The sequence below is a fragment of the Mus caroli genome, unplaced genomic scaffold (genome assembly GCF_978045245.1).
Source record: "Mus caroli unplaced genomic scaffold, Mus_caroli_1 scaffold_6, whole genome shotgun sequence".
NCBI lineage: Eukaryota > Metazoa > Chordata > Mammalia > Rodentia > Muridae > Mus > Mus caroli.
The window spans coordinates 151,252,126-151,273,539 of NW_028227261.1; the positions used below are offsets into that span (position 1 = coordinate 151,252,126).

Genomic DNA, 21,414 nt, shown 5'->3' on the forward strand with positions numbered 1-21,414 from the left:
GCGACCTCTGCATCTCAGCACCCTTATCCGTAACAAGAGTGAGTAAAACACCTTCTAAGAATCTAGTCATCTAACAAAGTATGCTCATTCAATAGCTGATTGCTGTTTAATAGATTTTTGAATAAAAGTTAATTATTATTTTATATGAAGGTAGAACAAACAATCACAATATTGCATCATTATAAATTTTTTCCAACTACAGAAGAAGCTTGCTTTCCTCTGTGCCCAGTAGATCAAGTCCTGGCTCCCTTGTTCTCTTGTTCCTTGAAAAGTAACCATTCATGGAGGGAGAGAGCTTCAGCCAGACTTTGCATGCAGCTCTCCATCAGCTGGTATTCAGAGAGGAAGCTGGAGTACCCTGCCTCCTCAGCTGGATTCAGGTCCTCTGGAAAGGATGTGAGGACCTAAGAGCCAGAAAGTTCCTTTCACTTCCTAGAGAGACTAAACAATGCATGGAAAACAAATGTAGGTCTCCCTTGTCCATCGTGGCTTGTCTAAACATCATTTCCCTTTAGCAAACATTTCAAAATAGAATGGCAGCTCAAGTCAAAGCACACAGCTGGGCTCAGACCACCATGGTCCTTGAAAATGGCTTCATTTTGTGCAAATGAGGAAGGTATGAGATGTAGGGAAGAGGATCAGGAGCTCAAAATCAGCCTGGCTTTATAGGGTGAGAGCCTGCACTTAAGAAAGAAGGAAAGAAAAGGAGAAAGAGAGAGACGGGGGGGGGGATGGAGGGAGCGGGGGAGGGAGGGAGGGAGGAAGGAAGGAAGGAAGGAAGGAAGGAAGGAAGGAAGGAAGGAAGGAAGGAAGGTAGATGGATAAAAGAATGAAAATTTGTGGTGATGGGACTTAGATTAGTTATAGAGTGTTTGCCTGGCATGCATGAGGCCCTCCCTAGGTTCAAGCCCCAATATTAAAAAACAAAACAAAACAAAACAAAAAACTATTGCTCAAGCACAGTGGCATGTGGCTGTAGTTCTAGCTACTTCAGAAAGGACAGGAGGACTCCTTGAGCCCAAGGAGTTTGAGAGTGGCTCAGGCAACATAGCAAGACCTTGGCTAATAAAATAATAAAATAAAATAAATAAATAAAATAAAATAAGTAAAAGTGCCAGAACTACACAGAAAAAGCCCAGTCAAAAACTTCTATGGTTTAATAATTACTAGTTTCAACAAAAATAAAAGTAAATGTTAAATGTTTATCTAGCCTCTGTAATGTTTGGAAATATCCACAGAATCACAGAAAAACTTCAAAATGAATGTCTGTCATGAATCACCAAATCCTGCCTGGCTACAGAAGATGTGACACAGTGGCTTGCCTAATGTTATATGTTATATATGTTATATCCTCTGATAGTGAGGATTTGTACCTCCAACTGTGGAGTCAGGTCTGAGATTGGTGTGTACCTACCTAGTAGAACCTGCCTGGTGCAGTTTGTGGAAAACAAAATGGCTTTGAAGGAATATCAGGCAGCCCTCACTGTATCCTGTGAGAATCCCCAAGAGCTGTGGGCCAGTCTGTTCTCTAGGTGGGGAGCCCAAGGCTCAGCAATACCTCATCTAAAGGAAACCTTGGAGGGACATCACTGCCATCATCTCCACAGCACAAGTGGACAGTAGAATGTGGCAAAACAAGATGACAATAGAATTGCCTTCAGAGTTGAGTTTGGGACAGAGGGCATAGCTCCAAGGTAGAGAATGAGTCCCGGGTTTCATGTCCAACACCACATAAGAACTGAAAACTTAGTTTCCCCTGCAAGAGGCCTTCCCTCTTAGGGATATTCGTTCTGGAGTAGACCACACTGCCTTTTGATATATTAAAGGATGAAGATGACGAAGAGAAAAGACTTAATTTAAGTAATTGGCTTAATGGAGGATGTGATAAGAGTTTCCCCCATGCTCCCAACAAGGTTTCCAGAAACCAGGATAAATTACACCTCAAAAGTCTGCAAAGTTAAGTTATTTCTATTGTAACAATAGAAATAGTTCAATCTGAGAAACATCAGAAACTGTGAACAAATCATTCAAAGCACTTGCCTGGCCTTTCCAGGCTCAAAGGATCCTATGGGTAGATGAGCCTAGGAGACAAGCGCCATGACACCTGGCTTATCTAAGAAAATGTAAAAGTTGATTGAAAGAACAAAGCCAGAAAAAAAATATCGCTATTTCTTAACATCAAGTCTATATAGTTTTTCTTTTTGTTACTCTTGTCTATTTTCTGATTATGATAGTTAATCTCCACTGTCAGGTTGACATATTTTTACAATCACCCAGGTAACACACCCCAGGGCCCAGAAGGGTGTTTCCAGAGGCTTGACTCAGGAGAGAAGACCTCTGTCTGTGAGAAGATCTCTCCCATCGGTTGTGATGCTGGACTGAATAAAAAGGAGAAGCTGAGCCAAGTATTCATCTGTCACAAGCAGAGCTCCCCCACCCCCCCACTTTCCCACTCCCTAGCTCCCTCATTGACACACTCTTCCCCTCATGGTGGGCAAGCTAACCGTGGGGCATCTCTTCCTTAAGCTGTGCCCATCAGATATTTTATCACAGCAATAAAACAGCAAATAACACACCGACAGTAAAAAGCTATTTTGTGCAGCTAGAGAAATGGCTCAGTGGGTACGTGTGCTTACTGCTCTTGCAAGAGACCCCAGCATTTCCTAACCCAGGTCAGGTGGCTCACAACCAGCCCAAACTCCCTAAGCACAGTCACATTCACACATAATTAAAAATAAAACTATTTTTTTGAAAGTGATTTTGAAGGTTTAGAATATTGTATGCCTCTTCAGTAAACTGAGTATTTTGGAGTATTATGAAGCCATTGGTTTTCCATTTAAATCATGGGATATCAGAGTTGAAGAATAATAGAGAAGGAAATACAAGTCAACTGTGGCCAGGCTACCAGGATCTTTACAGTCCAGTCCCCAAGAACCACCTCACAGGAAGCCTGATGTCTAAATAGACCCAAATGGAGTCGCAAATGTGGGCTTTCTCTGTAGAGCATTAGTTTCATGGCATTTTAAGAAGCATGAACAGGGTAATGAACCTTAAATACTCCAAAATCTGAAATATCCATGCACCACTGAAAGCCACAAGAAGAAAATGTTAGCCCTGATCTCAGGCGATAGGCTGCAGTCACAACATAGGCCCACTGAGCCTCCTGGCTGTATAAGACACACATCAGACACAATGGGTTTCATGTACAGGCTTTAGAGCCCATCTCTAAGATGTCTCATAGATGCATATATTTCAAAAGCTGAAAACCAAGTTCCAGAGCACTCTGGTCCTAAATGGTTGCTCAGATGCGACACCTCAGCTGTTCTTTACTTGAAATGGAGAAGTCTGGGCTAAGACACAGGAGAGGGGCTGGTCAGAGGGCTCAGTTGTTAGAAGCACTAGCTGCTTTTCCATAAGACCCAGTGTTCAATTCCCAGCACACACAGTGGCTAACTCCATTTTCAGGGAATCCAGTGCACTATTGTGGCCTCCTTGAGCACCAGGCACACAAGCAGTACACAGCCATATATGCCGGCACAATGACTATACACAGGAAATAAAGAGGTCCAAAAGATACAATAGAAAAACACTACTTTCCTCCATATAAAATCTGATTTTTTAATATAACAACAAAAAGAATAAAATGAACCAGAGGCTTTTTTGTTTGCTTGCTTGCTTTTTTGTTTGGGTTTTTGTTTTCTGGGGGCTTTTTTGTTTTTGTTTTTGTTTGTTTGTTTGTATGTTTTGAGACAGGATTTCCTGTGGAGCCCTGGCTGTTTTGGAACTAGCTCTGTAGACCAGTGTAACCCACATGTACCACCATGCCTGTCTCAAATACAGTTTAATACACTGATGGTTGTTCTTTATCACTTTGTGAGGAAAAAAATAGTTTAAGGTCAGTATATAATCAGAGAGTCTATGTGGTCCTTGAACTTATGTAAAGCCAATTCTCTGATCAAGTACCATGGTTCTACATTTAACTACTTTAAATAGAGGTGAGGAACCTAGGAGTATACCTTTGCTATATTAGTCAAGGTTGTGTGTTTGTATGTGTGTGTGTGTGTGTGTGTGTATATATATATATATATATGTATATATATATATATATATATATATATATGCGCATGCGCCCCAGGCAAACACACGCTTTCCTATACAGAAAAAATTCCTGTCAGGCTTGGTTACACATCTGCAATCCCAGGACTGTTGGGCTAAGGCAGGAGGACCCTGAGTTAATGGCCAGCCTGTGCTACCTAGTGAGACTCTACCAAAAAAGAAAGAAGGGCCTGCATGGTAGCTAAGTGGGCAAAAGGTGATTGCCACACAAGCCTGGCAACCTGAGTTTGAATCCCCAAAAGCCACATAGAGTAGAAGGACAAAAACAACTCCATCGACCCCTATACCCAACACACATGCCCACACCTCTAATTGTCCCCAGTTGGTCTCCTGCCTTGCTGTGTGTGTGGGGGGGGGGGTGGGGGGATTATTACATGTATACAAGTTCATGTGAGTGTATGTCTGTGGGCTGACACATGTGCATACACCCACAGAGACCAAAGCTTGACATCAGGTGTCCTCCTTTCTTTCTCTTCTCACAGGACCTGGAGATCACTGCCAAGCTAGGCTGGCTGGCCTGTGAGTTTCAGGATCCGTTTGTGTGTCTCTCCATCACTGAGATTGCTGAAGTGTAATGGCGGGCCAGTTTTTACGTGGGTTCTGGGGATCTAAATTCAGTTCCTCATGCTTTCTCAGCAAACACTTTATAGACTGAATTATCTCCCCAAACCTGCCCTAACTTCTTAAGAGTGAATTTTACTTGAGGTACATAAATCTCAACTTCTTCAACTACATCAACATGGTTATGATGTAAAAATGCAAGACAGGGCAAGGTGATGTGCACAAGGGGGAGTTGGGGGACTGTTACAATAGAGAAAAGCTGGGGATACTACAGTTCAGTCAAACCACAACCACCTGGTCAAACACGGTGGAATGGACCTGTAGTCTGAACCTAAGAGACCGAAGCAGAAGGGTTGCTTAAGTCCAAGAATTCCAAAACACTTTAGGCAGCACTGTACAGCCCATCTACAGACAGATAGAAAAACTGACTAACAACCAACCAACCAACCAATAGCCAAATGTTTGTCGTAAGTTAAGAGTCCTCAAAAAACTCCCAGAAATTAGTACAATTCAGATGAGTGTCCCCCCCCCCCCAAAGGCCTTCTTCCCCAGAGTGGTGATATTGAGATGTGTTATATAGATCTTTTAGGTGGCTGAGTCTTCCATGAGGTCATCTGGTCACTTGGGGATCATGAGACATTGTTTCTCTCTTTCTCTTTGTTGCTTGGTTCATGAGGTGTGATTGGTCCATCACGTACTCCTCTTATGCTATACAGCGTCATCAGAGGCCCAAGCAATGACATCAAACTCAGGAAGTAATGTAGTGTTTTCTGTGTGTAAATTTGATACTTTGGGTACTTTGTCACAATAAGATGATGTTCACATAGTTTCATAACACTTTTATAACTACTAGATGAAATAGCAGACAAGCCTCTGTTAGTACTATTTTTTATGACCGAAAACGAAGCCTGGAGAGTTAAAGAAACATCAGTCACTATTCCAACATTGGAAAACTGCACCACACTCCAGTTGCTGAACCTCAGCTTTGACATCACACACCCTAGTGACAGTGGGCATTTATCACAACTTATCTTGGTACTAATCTATGTCTTTGCCAAGAGAAGCAGGAATCCAACTAAGGTGCTGTTTCTGCTGTCTTCCTGATACGCAACTGAGGCTCCACTTCCTCCCCTGGAAATAACTCTGTTCTGCTCAGGCTCCTGGGTCCCACACTCTCCTCTATCCCAAGGACTCACTCCTTGCTCAGTCCTTGGCAGCAGCATCTGTGGTTGCCAACAGGCCCTGGCAGTCGGAATGCAGATGCTGAACCTCAGTCTCTCTAGAGAGGAGAAATGAACTGAAGTCAAGGGCTGTGAGCTGTCCATTCACAGGCTCAGCACCCCTGCAGGCTGTCACTTTGAAATGCTGCCCAGAAAAAATAGCTTCCCTACAATCCCACTGTCTGGTATGCACATATTTTATTTGAAATGAAAATGTAGCCTTTTCATTCAATTTTTAGAAACACTTTAATTTCTGAGTACAGCTATCTCTTAATATCAGTGGGACAACAAGGTATAAAGTCTATAGTTGCCCAAATCTGTGGATGTTCAAATCTGTTATATAACATAGTTATAATCTATGCACACTTACTATGTACTTGAGATCATCTCTTGATTATTTATGATACCTAATACATTGTAAGTATTGTGTAAGTAGCTAATATACTATGTTATTCAGGTAATAACAACCAAAAGAACTGTAGTTGCTTGTACCAGAGCAAATTTTGAAAATATTTTCAATCCAAATTTGGTTACAAATGAAGATACAGAGGCAAGGGTGTGGAGGCTTGGCTTTATATATGGAACAACTCTGCTTTTGAGAGCCAGTGGCTATAACTGCCAGCTAATCACATGCATATTTATGAGTGCCGAGCATCCAAGACATGTTTTCTGAATGATGAATAAATAAAGCACAGCTTCATGGATTAACAAATTCCACAGGTTAAATTATGCTTCTCTCCCCCCAATGAAATGAAATATGCAAAGTAGCCCACACAGAAACTGAACAGCCAGTAATGAAGATGCTGTGTTCTTTGACATCAGAATATGGGTCTGATTTAACCTCAGAAGAGAATTTCTGAATCCACAGAGTTTCAAAGGCTAGTGCAGACACTGGCACTGTGTCGTTCACAGGATGCCTGATATCAGTGAGTCAGTAGAAACCACCCATCACACTGGCACATATGCATTTGGGAATTAGCTTCACTGTGAGAACTGGGTAGGAAAATAACCTATGCATACATAGCAACTAAGTTTTCTAGTTAATGGATAAATAAAAAGCATTTAAATAAGGCACAGATCGAACTGAAGTGTGAGAAATACAACTGCAAAGCCAGAGTGTATAACAGGGCAAGACCTGCTTTCTTCTCAAATGGCAGTAAGCCCAACATGCAGAGATTCTGGCATCAGCCAGACACACAGCGTGAAAATCTGTTTCTTTGTGAGACCAACTGGCTTTGTTTTGATTTTCAGTTTCTTACACTGGGTTGTTAAAAATCTACCTGCCTTGAAAACTGAACTTAAATGAGAAGCAGGAAGGTAGATACCTGTGAGACAGCTCTGGGGCAGATAGGCAGTCCTGTGTGGGAATGGACAGTCCCATCCCAGCATGGTGGCTTCTTGGTCAGGTTGTCCTTGCCCCAAAGCTTGCACTGCACCAGACATCTCTTTCTGTACTTTTCTACACTGTGTGAGGTAACATAAGATGCTCCACCATGGGAAAAAAAAACCTGAAATCTATGAGGAAGACTTCCAACAAGGGGTTGGATATCTTTCTGTACACTCCTAAGAATCTGAGTTTATATCAGTAGCACCCATGAGAAAAACCAGGTGAGGTGACACTTCCCTGAAACCCCAATGTTGGGGGAAACGGAGACAAGAAGACCCTTGATGAGCCAATTTAGCAGAAACTATGAGCTCCAGGTTCAATGAGACTCTTATCTTAAGAGAATAAGATGGAGAAATGATTGAGGAAGGCACCTGGCATCAACCTCTGACCTCCATATGTACACCAATGGGCAATGAACCCGTCCCAATGCACATAAACAAATAAATAATAAGAGAGAGAGAGAGAGAGAGAGAGAGAGAGTGCGTGCGTGCATTTTTTCAAGCTGTGTATGTAGCTCAGTAGTGAAATGCTTACCAGAGAGGAGGAAATAGAGTCAATGAGAAACAGTAGAATCATTAGGTCAGAAAGTACCTTTAGAAGCCATTAATCCAATGAACTCTACAGGGTTCTCTAGGGAAATCCATGATGACCCTCTAAGGACTGAGACTCTATTTCACAGGTTAGATGCCTGCAAACAAACTGGATTGTTATAAAAAGGGAAAGAGCCTTTCTCCTTACCTTCTACAGCACAGGCTCTATTACAGTAAACCTTTCTCGTTATCCTAACTTCTCTCTACTCATTGCCAGCATACTACTTTGTCAGAAATGTGCAAGGTCTTACACTGAATGAGGTGATTAAGTATTCCACTGTGGTGGTTGGTTTGTGTCAACTTGGCACAAGCCAAGACATAACTGGAAAGGGAGACTTTTGAGAAAATGCCTCCAAAACATTGGCCTGTAGACAAGTCTGTGAGAGTACTGCCTTGATTAATGATTGATTTGGGAGTGCTCAGCTCACTGTTGACAGTGACATCCCTGGGCAAATGGTCCTGGATGGCATAAGAGAGCAGGCTAAGCCATGGGGAGCAAGCCAGTAAGCAGCAATCTCCATGACCTCTGCTTCAGTTCCTGCCTTGAGTTCTTGCTCTAACTTCCTATGATGACGGGCTGTCATATGGCAGTATACAGTGAAATAAACTCTTTCCTCCCTAAGTTACTTTGGGTCGTGGTTTTATTTTTTTTTATTTTTATTTTTTTTTATTACAGCAATAGAAGCCCTAAGACACCAAAGACAGACACAGCAACCCGCTTGTTAGGCAAGTCTGAGTCAGAAAAAAAGATCATTTATCAAACTCACTGATGGATCCTCAAAGCCACTCTCAGTCCTTATTTCTGCACATAAACTTTTTAAAATTATTCTTTAGATTTTTTTTTAGCAAAAATATGCATAGTATAAAATGTATTCCTGAACTATTTTAAGGCTGTAACTCACTAGCACAGCCATTGCTATAATCTATCTTCAGAACCCTTTTCAGCTTGAAAATTTGCCCATTAAAGAATCTCTCCCCATCCCCACCTCCTCAGAGCCCCTGGAAGCTACCATCCTATTTATTGGTTAGTCCATTGTGGATTGACTAGTCCATGACTATAAGAGCAATCACACAGTATTTTTTCTTTGGTAACTGGCCTGTTTCACTACGAAAACATCCTCAGGGTTCTTTTATCAAGGACATCAAGGACCAGCATTTCTTTCCCTTTTAGGCTGAATGGCCTGCTATATGTATAGCACAATTCCCTTTGCTCCTTGGTTATTCTGAATTACTTTGCACTGAACATGGATGGGCATACATCACTCAAAATCCCCACTTTTGGGTATACACCCAGATGTGGGATTGCTGTGTCATTTCTTGAGGAACTGCCCTTAATGGCCGCCCCGTTTGACTTGTCCAATATGAATGCTTAAGGACTCAAGTTTCTCCACATCCTGGCCATCAGTTTCTTTTCTCCTTCTCCTTTATTTTTATTTTTATTTTTTTTTTTATTTCTTGCTTTTGAGTAACCACACTGAACAACTTTTGTGCCGTTTCACTAACACTTATAACATTCTAAAGAACATTAGCTCTATGTTTCAAAGCCAGCTTGGAATCTATCACAACCTGGATCCCTTACTACCAATCTCTGAGGTTTAACGTAAGCTCCCAGAGGCTAGCATGGCCAGTAAATTTCCAGCAACCTACAGCTAGGAAGGGTCAGCCCCAGAGTCATCAGAATGACACTCCAAACTCTATTATAGTTGAAGATGAAAAGAATCTCACAGGTAATCGTTGCAGTGGGTGCTCAATACACGATACCTAATTATGTAAGTGGTTGCTTAGTTTTAACCAACTACTGTTCCCAGTTGTGGTGATGATCTTAGTAAGATATAAGTTATAGGGCTGGTCTCAGATTGTTAAATCACAATAGTCTCTCCTTTAAACTGAATGGCAAAGATTGGTGACTGCCCCAAAATCTAGATCTCTTATTCAAATGGCATGTAGACAAACTTTTGGGCAAGGCCAACATTACTTGGAGTAGTTAGAGTGGCTATCATATATCAACTTGCAGATCCCAGGTAAAGTCTATAGCTCTCAAAACAAGCAGCAACAGATATTTTCTAGCTTCGAGTTAACCTCTGTGGAACACCCTTTGAGTCTTTCAGTTACTCACCCACCTCTCTAAATCTATGGAAGTGCTAGCTGCCTCTTTCTTTTACATCATAAATATCTTCTTACAGCTAGTGGTGGCACATGCTTTTAATCCCCAGAATTCAGGAGGCAGAGACAGGGCAGATGGATCTCTTTGAGTTTAAGGCCACCCTGGTCTACAGAGTGAGTTCCAAGACAGCCAGAGCTACACAGTGAAACCCTGTTGAGAAACCTAGGCAGACAGACAGACAGATAAATAGATAGATAGATAATAAATTGATGATAAGTAGATAGGTAGGTAGATAGATAGATAGATAGATAGATAGATAGATAGATAGATAGATAGATAGATAGATAGATAGATGCTTTAAAAAGAGTGACAGGATGCTGCCTTTAACTGAAAGGGGCTGTTCCTTACTAAAAGTTCTCCTTTCCTTTTTTAAAATCCATCATTTTTAGTCAGGGACTCTCCTGTCAAGGCTTATTACAGATTCTAGGACAAGGTTTAGTGACAGAGCTGGACCGCTCTTTCATCAGGATCCAATCCTGGGTATTCACAGTGTGTCTTCCTCCTTTGTTTTGTTTTGTTTTGTTTTGTTTTGTTTTGTTTTGTTTTGTTTTGTTTTGTTTTGTTTTGTTGTTTCTGTTTTATTGAGGCAGGGTTTCTGTATATAGCCCTGGCTGTCCTGGAACTCACATTGTAGACCAGGCTGGCCTCAAACTCAGAAATCTGCCTGCCTTTGCCTCCCAAGTGACGAGATTAAAGGTGTGCACCACCATCGTCCGGCCATGTGTATTTCCATCAACACCATCTGGACTCCCAGGAGGTACTCCAGAAAAGTTAGCTAAATGGATCACTGAACATCACAGAACTTTCTAAGGAAATGCTCTGGCCAGTCATGATGACACACACATATAAACCCAGAACTCAGGAGGCTGAGGCAGGAAGAGTAAGGATATTTGTGTCAGCTTAGGCTACACAGCAAGTGCACGATTAGCCTAGGATATATAGAAAGATATGTATCAAAAAATAAAAATAAGTTCAGTCTGTTCCTAAAGCAGGACATGATGGTACAAACCTATCCTCTCGGCACATGGGAGAACTCGGGGGGAAAGGACAGCAATCTAACTGCAGGCGGCCTAGGGTATCTTGGAGACTTTATCTCCAAGAAGGAAAGAAAAAGCAAAGGGAGGAAGTAAAGAGGGAAGGAGGGAGGAAGGAGAGGGGGAGGGAGCAAGGTGAGTGGAAGACAGGGAAAGAGGGGAGGGAGGATAGAGAGAAGAAAACATTCTCCATATTTACATTTCTGGAATGTAGCTCACAATTACTCTCGGCCTTGATATCCATGATTTCACATCTGCAGATTCAACCAACTACTGACAGAAAATATTCACATGGCACTGCTGAACAAGTGTAGACTTTTTTTTTTTTATGGGTCTGAGAGATGGTTCAGCAGTTAAGAAAACTGATTGCTCTTTCAGAGGTCCAGAGTTCAATTCCTAGCAACCACATGGTGGTTCACAACCTTCTGAAACAGGACTTGATGCCCTCTTCTGGTGTGTCTGAAGACAGCTACATATACTCATATACATAAAATAATAAATAATTTTAAAAACAATATCATCTAACAAGTATCTTCACATTATATATTGTTTTAGGCATAATATGTAATCTAGAGATGGCTCCGTGAACTCCAGAGAGTAAGTGAGGTCACACACAAACACATCCTTGAGTGGTCCTTGTTAGATTTCTTTCTAAACTCCACCCCATATTTACCTGGCAACAGCCAGGTATGCTCCACCTGACAGTTACCTAGCAACAGCCAAGTAGGCCTGACCCACTATAAAAGGGTCCCTCTCTTGATCTCTTGCTTCTCTCCTGCTCTTGCTCTCCCCCCTTCCTGTTGCACCCCTCTCCCCCTCCCACGTGTTCATGGCCAGCCTCTATTTCTCTACTCTTTCCTCTCTCTGCCTTTATCTGCCTCTACTACCCTCTTAACTCTCCTCCCCATGCCCTGAATAAACTCTATTCTATACTATACCATGACGGGTCTCATGGGGAAGGGATGCCTCAGCATGGGCTCGCTGAGACATCTCCTTTCCCCATACCTCACCACACCCCTCTGTAGAACATATTCCTTTTCTCTTTATCTTTTTATAAACACATCAGTCCTGGAACCAATTATCCATAGATAATAAGGACAACAGCGCCATCCTTAAGGGCAGCCTGCAGGCTACTCTAGTTCCCTGATCTCCCTACCTTTTGCAATCACTGTGTCTGAGGTTCCTTGTACTGCTATTTGTTAGAAATTGTGTGTATTCTGTTCAATTTAAGGCCAGTCTGGACAACTTAGAGAGACACTTTCAAGATAATATATTATTAACCCAAAATGCATTTATTGAAAGGGTTTCCCATTATCCTGATTTGGGGTATTTTTACTCCTTTTTTGTCATGAAAGAATATCCTTTGTCAGCCTTGTCTTTCTACTTATAGGCTGACAAAGCAGTGGAGCAGACAACACAGCAGGCTACCCTTTGTGTGTGGGCTTTAGCAGCATCCTGGGCATTTCACATCCATCTTCTAAGCAGAAACTGGAGCTCTGCACCAGGGTTTTTTTTTTTTTTTTTTTTTTCTGTTTCCTCTCCTCCTTTTTCTGGGAGGGATGAAGGAGATCCTTTGTGTGAGTAATATAATCACCTCTGAGGATTTTTAAAGGGACTGAGATTGGGTTTGGTGATAGAATGCTTGCCTGTATCACACAAATATGTAAATAAATAGATGTGAAACAAAATAAGGATAAGAGTTGGAAAAGATAGGTAGGTGGTAGGATGATTGCTTACTACACACAATGCCCCAGATTTAGCCACAGTAAATAAATAAATGACTCATTCATCCTCCAGAAAAAGACCACTATGAAGACTTTAGAATAAAAAAATTGATATGCAGAGCTTTTAAATGCTATTTTTCACCAATCAGTAATTTAAGGAATGCTATCATATTACCTATCGGTTTGTATTTAGCTAGCTTTTTATTTATTTATTTATTTATTTATTTATTTATTTATTTATTTATTATGAAAGGAAGCATTTTGTTTTGGTATCTAATTCGGAGTGGAGCAGTCCATGATCCATTGACCCCTATGCTTTGGGCCTATGACAAAGAGGCACATTGTGGATGAAGCATGTGGCGCAGAAAACACACTCATCTCATCACTGTGAAATACAGCAGAGGAAGAGGGAAGCCTGAGAACCAACTACAGCTTCTACTAGTGAAGCAAAAATGACCTCAAGACCTCCCATGAGTTCCTCCTCTGGGAATTCCCACTTCCTCTACACAGTAGCAAGCTGGGAGTGAAGCCTTAAGCACAGAGAGTTTAGAGAGCATCCCACATGCAAATTATGGTGGGACAGATTCATACCCACTTAAACATTATAGAATGTAGACATACCTATATTAAAACATCTCAGGCTACTTCACAAATGTGTACAATTTTAATGTATCAGTTAAAACTGTTTTAAGGTTTATTTTTTTATAATTTTGGGGGATTATAATATAATTACACCATTTCCTCCAATTTCCTTCCTTTAATGACTACCATGCATTGCTCACAAATTCATGACTTTTTATTCTTTAATTGTTGTTGTTGTTGGTGGTGGTGGTGTGTGTGTGTGTGTGTATATGCAACCTGCTCAGTCAGTATAATGTTATCTGTAAGCATCTGCTCTCAGGGCCTACTGCTGGTATTACATAAGCAATTAGGGGGCTTTTCCCTGGAAGGCTACTTCTCCCACTCTCAGCATTCCTCAGTTGTCTTCAGCTTTTAAAGAACACCTTGGGGGCTGGGGAGATGGCTCCAAGGCTAAAGCAGTTCCTGCTGAAACAAGGGGCCACAGAATCTGCATACAGGTGATTCCAGTCTTGAAAGGCAGACATAATGCCCAAGACACTGGCTGGCTAGCAAGACTAGCTGTACTAGTGAGCTCTGGGTTTGACTGAGAGACCCTGCCCTAAAAGAATGATAGAAACTGTGAATACGGAGTCCCAACCTCAGGCCTCCATACATGTTCACTTCACACACACACACACACACACTCACACACACACACACACACACATGATTGGGTGGAGGGGGGCATTTTGCCATATAAGGAATCATAATCAAATGCTATCTGAGGCATTTACATTTGGAGACATCTGCCCTTGTATGGCCATGTAGCAGGTGGGTCTGATGCTAAGGTCCTGTTCCCAGTTAGCTCTTGATTGATCACTAAAGATGCCACCAGCCAATTGCTGGGCAGAAGGAAAGAGGCTGGAGTTCCAGGTACTGGCAGGCAAGCTAGCAGATGCAGGAGAAGGGGGAGATTTTCAATATGCTTTGGAGAGAGAAAAGGTGACCAGCCATGTTGAGATCTCCGGTGGAGCAACCATAGACCGTTCTCTCAGGCAGAGATTAGAAACACAGCTAAAGCTGAGGGAAGCTGTGGGATGCTGAACAAGGAGAAGATAACTAAAGTTTAGGGCAGATTTCAGGTGCTGAGCTAAGAATATTGGGAAGGGCACATAAGCAGCGGGAGATTAGAAGCGCCCAGCAATTGATCCATAAGGCAGGTTGAAAAATAAGTTAGTGTGTGTGTGTGTGTGTTTCATCTGCAGATCCAAGGGAACCTGGGTGGGGCTGGAAGCACTGTTTGCCTGGATCATAAAGCAGGGTAGCAAAAACTACACGGTACATGCCTCTTAATTTGTATTTGGATTGCTTGGTTTGGTTTTTAAATGGGATCTCATTATTTTGGTCATGCTGGCCCTAAACTCCCAAGTTCAAATGACCCTCTTGCCTCAGCCTCTTGAATAGCTGGTACTACAGGTCTGTATCACCCTAGCCAGCTGAATCTGCATTTCTTTACTACATCTTCAGCCAGACCCAGGTTCACTTCTGCTCACTTGCAGCTCAATATAGCTCTTGAAGAGGGCGCAGGACTCCCAACCCCTGGTACAAAGGAAAAGCCCCTCAGTCATGGTTTAAATGTCCATCTGCTTGTCTGCTTGGTTTTTATGTGCTATAGACATAAGCTAAGTATATTTCTAAGACAGAGATTATGCTTGTGGAGGTTTGAAAATACTGCTGCATTCCAAGAGTTTAACAAAAGACTGTAATTCAGGAACTTTAAAAACATCCTTAAAGTACTATAGTCAAGATCTTGTATAGTGAGAACATTAAAGATTGCGAAATCTTCTTTTGAGTTTCCATGAGGGGAAATTTCAAAACATACATCTTTCTGGTGCTGGAAAAATCAAGACTGTATATTTCAAAATATATAACTTCCTGCTGGAGGTCTTTGCCTGGGACGAGTCTGCACCCTCTCCCCCTCTTATTCACTCTCCCTCTCTTTCCCCTCCCCTCCCTCCATTCATCCCCTTGTCTCCCTCCAAGGAAAGTTGGCAATGAACCTGCAGACCAAGCAAGGCTGGTAAAAGGAACCCCAAGGGAAAAGCAATTCTGAGTGGTTTGAAGGGAGGGGCCCCCACAGGCAAATGACTGGATGGTGCAGGGTGTGGGGGTATCACTTCCTTTGTGCCTTCTCCCTTCAGCTGAGTTCTGTTCTCAGCAACACAGCTTTCCCGTGGAAAGCAGAAGTGGTCCTCCCTCCTCAGAGAGCCTCACAGAGACCAGTTTCTCCATTCCCTTGGCCTCATGGGAGTTAACACTTACAGGAAGAGTGGGGCACCTACTTGGACCAAGAACCAAGTAGCCTCCAGGACTTCAGGAACCAGAGTGAACACTGACCCACCTCTGCAGTTTCCCCTGTGGACTCTGCACTCAAAAGTATTACCTTCAAATTGGTATAGATTCACAACAAATGTTTTACGAGTACAGAGTGAGGACAGAACTAGAGGAAGTATGTTTAAGAGTAGCTTCCAGTCAAGGTGGCCTGGAGTCAGAAAGGTCACCAGGGACATTTTGGATGCCTACAAAAAGGTGAGATTAAGCACAAAGGAAAATAATGACTTTGAAGTATAAACTGTAGGAAAGAAAAATAAAACAAACTGAAAAACAGTCCAAGCTACACATATAGAAAGGCTCCCCCTTGGTCAATAAAATATTTAGGAAATTGTCTCTCAAACTGATGTGTGAGCCAGACATGGTGTCACACACCTGCAATCCTACCCTTAAAAGGAGGGAAGGTACATCAGGACTTCAGGGTCATCCTCAGTTCCATAGTGAGTTTGAGGTATGTTGGGGGTGTTTGAGATCAGGTCTTGAAAACAAGACAAATGACTGTATTTTCGCATCTGTGTGGTTTTATATGACACTATTTATAACAACACCAATTAGGGAATCTCAGTCTTATGAACTGTAATTGTGGGTACCAGTGTCTGTGGGTGCAATAATGAGCACAGGTATAATCCCGTCTCATAATTGGTCAACTAGCATCACGCCAATCACGGGGTAGGGGGAGAAGAATGTTTTTGTAAGATGGCAGGAGTTACCCTGGAAAGGCATCAACAGTTGATAAAACACAGTAAAGTCAGCAGAACTTCCAAAGAACTGTGTCTCAACTCTGAACACAACTTTCAAGAAGTAGTTTCATGGCAAACAACAAATTCAATGGCTTATCCAATAAGAGGGATGGAGAAGGAGAGCCGGAGCAAAATGAAGAAAAGATCGAATGACTAAGAATGAAGAACTAAGGCTATGGCAGACTGTACTTGCCAAAATTTGCTATAATTATGTAAACTTGTTATTCAACATTACAGGAAAGTTTTTCTAGTTATCTCAAGACAAGATAAGCGACGGCATAAGTCTTGACACTGACTCGTTACACACTTCCTAATCCCTCAGTAGCCACCCAGTTCTTACACTTGAGTGTCTCCCCTCAAATAGGAACTTAAATGTTAGAAATGACGACAGAGTTCAGTTTCACAATTTAAGCATCAGGAAACTGGGCAGCTGTAGAAATATTTCAGTATTTCTGACTGGAAAAGCAGCTTCCTCTTCCATTTCCTTCTCTTCATTAAAAGATAGGAAGCAATGACTATACATGAATCCTGGGACTCTGGCTTGCCCACAGCAGACACCCAGAAAGTCAGACACATGGTCTTCTACATGGGTCTTAAGGCTTTTCTATCTTCATCATGAACGGTGCTCTTTTTTTTTTAATTTTTAATATTTTTTATTACATATTTTCCTCAATTACATTTCCAATGCTATCCCAAAAGTCCCCCATAGCGCCCCCCACTTCCCTACCCACCCATTCCCATTCTTTTGGCCCTGGCATTCCCCTATATCGGGGCATATAAAGTTTGCAAGTCCAATGGGCCTCTCTTTCCAGTGATGGCTGACTAGGCCATCTTTTGATACATATGCAGCTAGAGACAAGAGCTCCGGGGTACTGGTTAGTTCATCATGTTGTTCCAACTATAGGGTTGCAGATCCCTTTAGCTCCTTGGGTACTTTCTCTAGCTTCTCCATTGGGAGCCCTGTGATACATCCAATAGCTGACTGTGAACATCCACTCCTGTGTTTGCTAGGCCCCGGCATCGTCTCACAAGAGACAGCTATATTTGGGTCCTTTCAGCAAAATCTTGCTAGTGTATGCAATGGTGTCAGCGTTTAGAAGCTGATTATGGGATGGATCCCTGGATACGGCAGTCTCTAGATGGTCCATCCTTTCATCACAGCTCCAAACTTTGTCTCTGTAACTCCTTCCATGGGTGTTTTGTTCCCAATTCTAAGAAGGGGCACAGTGTCCACATTTTGGATGAACGGTGCTCTTATTCTAACAAGCATTAAGAGCCGGTAGAGTTCGTGGCCAAGATATTTCCAGCAATGGCAGAGAATTCTTTTGACAGTTAGTCCTTGGACATTTCTGGTTAACTACTTAGTGTTATAATCAAGGCAGTTACAGCTGATATACAGGTTTTCACCATAGCAAATAGTATGGACTGTCCACACCTAAGAGGACACATTTCTGAAAATATAGAAGATGGTTTCCTGGAGACCTACTTCAACATATTCTCATACTTAGTTTAAAAAAAAAAACTTACCAAATAAGTAAAGAAAATTGCTTCATAGTTCACTTTCACAAATGTGCATTGAATAATAAATTTATTTTAAGTAATTAACTACTGGCAAAGTAGGAAAAACATACCTATAATATCCAAAGACCATTTAACCTTTTAACGAAGATAAACTCCTGAATCTCTTTTTCATGTCTGCCCTGGCCTATCCTGTAGGGATCCATGAGGGGGTCCAAATGAAGTCAGCATTGAGAAAGCCTCAGAAGTCACAAACAGTGACTTCTGAGCAAGCAAGCAAACAAACAAATAAATAAAATAAAGAATCATCTTCATCGCTAAGAACTGCTCAGAAGGACTCCAGGCTGGACATTGCGAATATGTCACTGGTTAATGTCCTTCAGTGCTGTGTTAATCTAAGTATCCGAGGGATCACTGGTCCCAGTGACCTGTAACAATGTCTTATGCTGTATATGTGTGCATATTGTATTCCTATTTATGAAATCAGTGCAGGTTTATTATATGGTTCCAAGTAGTATCTCTGTAAGAACAAACTCTAATCTCAGGTGTTCCTGTAATTTTTTTTGCTGAACAGAAACACTGCAGGAACTAGGAGGTCTTGAAAGTCTCCGATTTGCCAAGCTATGCAAGACTACTTTTTCTGCTAAAAGGAAGGCACTGGCCATGGAAGGGAAGTATCACAAATCAACCAAAGACTCTAAGATAAATTAGGGTGACTGCCTCTATAGAAACTGTCGTGTTTTATCCAAGGCATGCAGAGAACAGTCCTGACCAGGGATTTCCATCGAAGGTTCCGGTGCCATTCTAAAATGTCCTCCTACCCTTGTTACAGAAACCAAGACAGAAGACCCCAACTCCATGTGTCCAGTAGGCAACCTTCCTTCCTCCTTCTAAGTCACTGAGCACTTATCAGGCAACAGGCACTAGGACTTCATGTGGGACAAGAGAGATAACGTTGTTGTCTTGGCATTGACATTGTCTGGATGAAGAGCCCATGAACATGGACATATATCAATATAACTGATGCTGCCTTGAGGAATGCTGACTCAGTCCATGGCCCAAGTAACTGGTCCAAAACTTCAGCTCTGGCAAACAGTGACTACAACACAACTCCTGAGCTCTCTTCCTCCACATCTACTGTCCTCTTCCAGGCTCATAAAGTTACTCCACTTACATACAGCCCAAAAGGATCATAACCAAGGCTCTTGGGAGCTGAATTTTAAAAACAACAAAACCCCCAAATCACCCTGCCTTTCTCCAAATGAGGACCTGGATAGGCAGCAATCCTGAGGGGAGGGGAGTTTCATTTCATTTAAGAAGGGCCACAGGAAGCTCCTGCACCCACAGGGCATAGCCTATTTCCCTAAAACATGTTATGGGTGTTAACTCCACAGAGAGAAAACACCCTACAGACAGCCTAGCTTCGGAGCAAAGAGTCCATCGTCTTCCACATTAGGTCTTAAGATCTCTTGAACTGGGGGGATCTCAGGAACCTCTGAGGCAGCACACATTTCAGATGTTTTATTAAATAGATTTTCAAAAGTCAGTTAGCTCACTCAGACATGTGGTCTCAGGTTTAAAAATCACCAAACTGCCAACCACCAAAGGCCTCCGATTTTATAGATGATCAGTTGTACCAAGTAGCATTTATATAATACGTAGAGTGTCCAAGGACCTTCAGTGTACTAAACCTATGAAGTAGGTTCAGAGTCAATCAGGCGGAAACCCAAACAGGGAACTTCAATAATCCGCAGTCACATACAAACTGAGAGAATGCATGGCCTAGATTCCCACCTGGATTCTGAACAGCAAAGAAGTTGGGCGGATTAGCATAAGTAACAAAATCACCGGTACTCCAATAAATGAAGAGACAATCACAAGCACCCCAAGTAGCGGGGACTATTGGAAAAAAAAAAAAAAAAAAAAAAAACCTATACCAACAGCATAGGGAAGTCACTATAGTCAGCCAAGATAAGGCGGGCAAGTGGGAACTGTCGCACACACCCTTCCCCCATTCAGAAGGAAAGGCATCCCTGAATTCTTAAAATAACTCTAGCTTCCTCTTGGCCAAGGCGTTGGACTACTCCTCTGCCTGCTGACAGAAGTCGAGCTACTCGGGAGGTCGAGCTCCAGCCTCTGTGGCAGCCGTTCGACGTCACCACCTTGCCTTGAGTCACCAGGGACCTCAGCTGTCAGCCACCCTTAGAGAGGGGCTGGGTTCAAACCCCCCTTCTCATCCCTGGGGACTCAAGGTCCTATCTGGAGACTAAATACTGGATCCCAGGTGACTCACTCTGGAATCCCCACCGCGCTCCCTTTCGGAGTGGACTCAGGCTTCTCTGCCAGGCAAGAGAAGCTGGAAAGGGGCATGGGAGAGACTCGACGACAAGGACCCAGGGGCGCCCACCCGGTGCGCACCGCCCACCACGCCTCCGCTCCGCTCCGCTGCGGACACCTGCGGAGTCGCCGCCCCCGCGTCCCCGCTCGATCGCCTGGGCGAGTCACTGTCTCCCAAGGCTGAAGGAGTCTAGATGCTCTTACCACCCGGGGCCAGCGCGAGCGCCACCAAGAAACAGTGCGCGACCTCTGCTGCAGGCGCTGTGGCTGCACCGAAACCCCGAGTCCCAAGCCAAAAAAGCGACCTGTGCTCGGGTCTATGACCCAGCCCCGGTCCCTGCCCGCTCCACCCTACGCACCCACCCTGCGCTCAAGCCCCCGACATACTCGCTGGTGGTGGAAGTTTCGGGGCGGCGGAACTCCACGGTGACTTCGGTTAAAAGCTGTTCACGCGACGGGATAGCCCTGAGGGGCCCGCCTGGGAAGCAGCTGCGGGCCCGGGTCTTAGGACGCGTGGCCGGGGCTTGCGGGCACACTGCTCGGGGAACAGTGTCTGGCCTGCAGCAACCTATTAGCTGCAGAACGTCGGCCAGGAGGCGCCCAGGCCCGGCTCGGTGGGAGAGGAACTGGCTGTCGCTGGGCTTGGCCGAGAGGTCCCAGCTACTTCCTGGTGCTCGAATTTGCATACTGTGCTGGGAGGGCGGGGAAGTGACCGTTTGGTTCCTGTCCAAGGTTTGGTATTTGGTGTAGCCGTCGCGCAGGGTTTTACAAGCAAACAGACTTTGGAGACCCAGCCTGCAAGTTGGGAGAGTGGCGGCAGCCTCGGAAACAACATTCTCCCCTAGGGCTACGTGGAAGATCTAGAGGTTCTCGAGGGTCGTGAAAAACGTTCACCCTACTTCGCTGTTCCTTAGGACCCAACTCCTCAATGCACTGTGTCTTGGGAGCAGAAGCAGCACTCTCTGTGTGTGTTTGGAGCTTTCCAGAGAGAAAAACCGTATCAGCGAGTAGATGTTTGGAGGGGATCAGGGTACGGCGAGGGGGGAATCTTTGCTTTAACAATCAAAACAT

At 43.3% G+C, this 21,414-nt stretch overlaps 1 protein-coding gene across 2 annotated transcripts in view; it reads right to left on the reverse strand.

Moving 5' to 3' along the window:
- Window positions 1-21,039, reverse strand: part of Lyn (LYN proto-oncogene, Src family tyrosine kinase) — a 126,109-nt gene extending 105,070 nt beyond the window's left edge. The window contains exon 1 of one of the 2 annotated variants that reach the window (XM_085839511.1): window positions 20,731-21,039. The gene's annotated coding sequence lies outside the window, so the exon portion shown is untranslated. The remainder of the gene's footprint in view (window positions 1-20,730) is intronic. The other variant, XM_085839510.1, reaches the window with a different exon arrangement.
- Window positions 21,040-21,414: the final 375 nt, after the last annotated feature.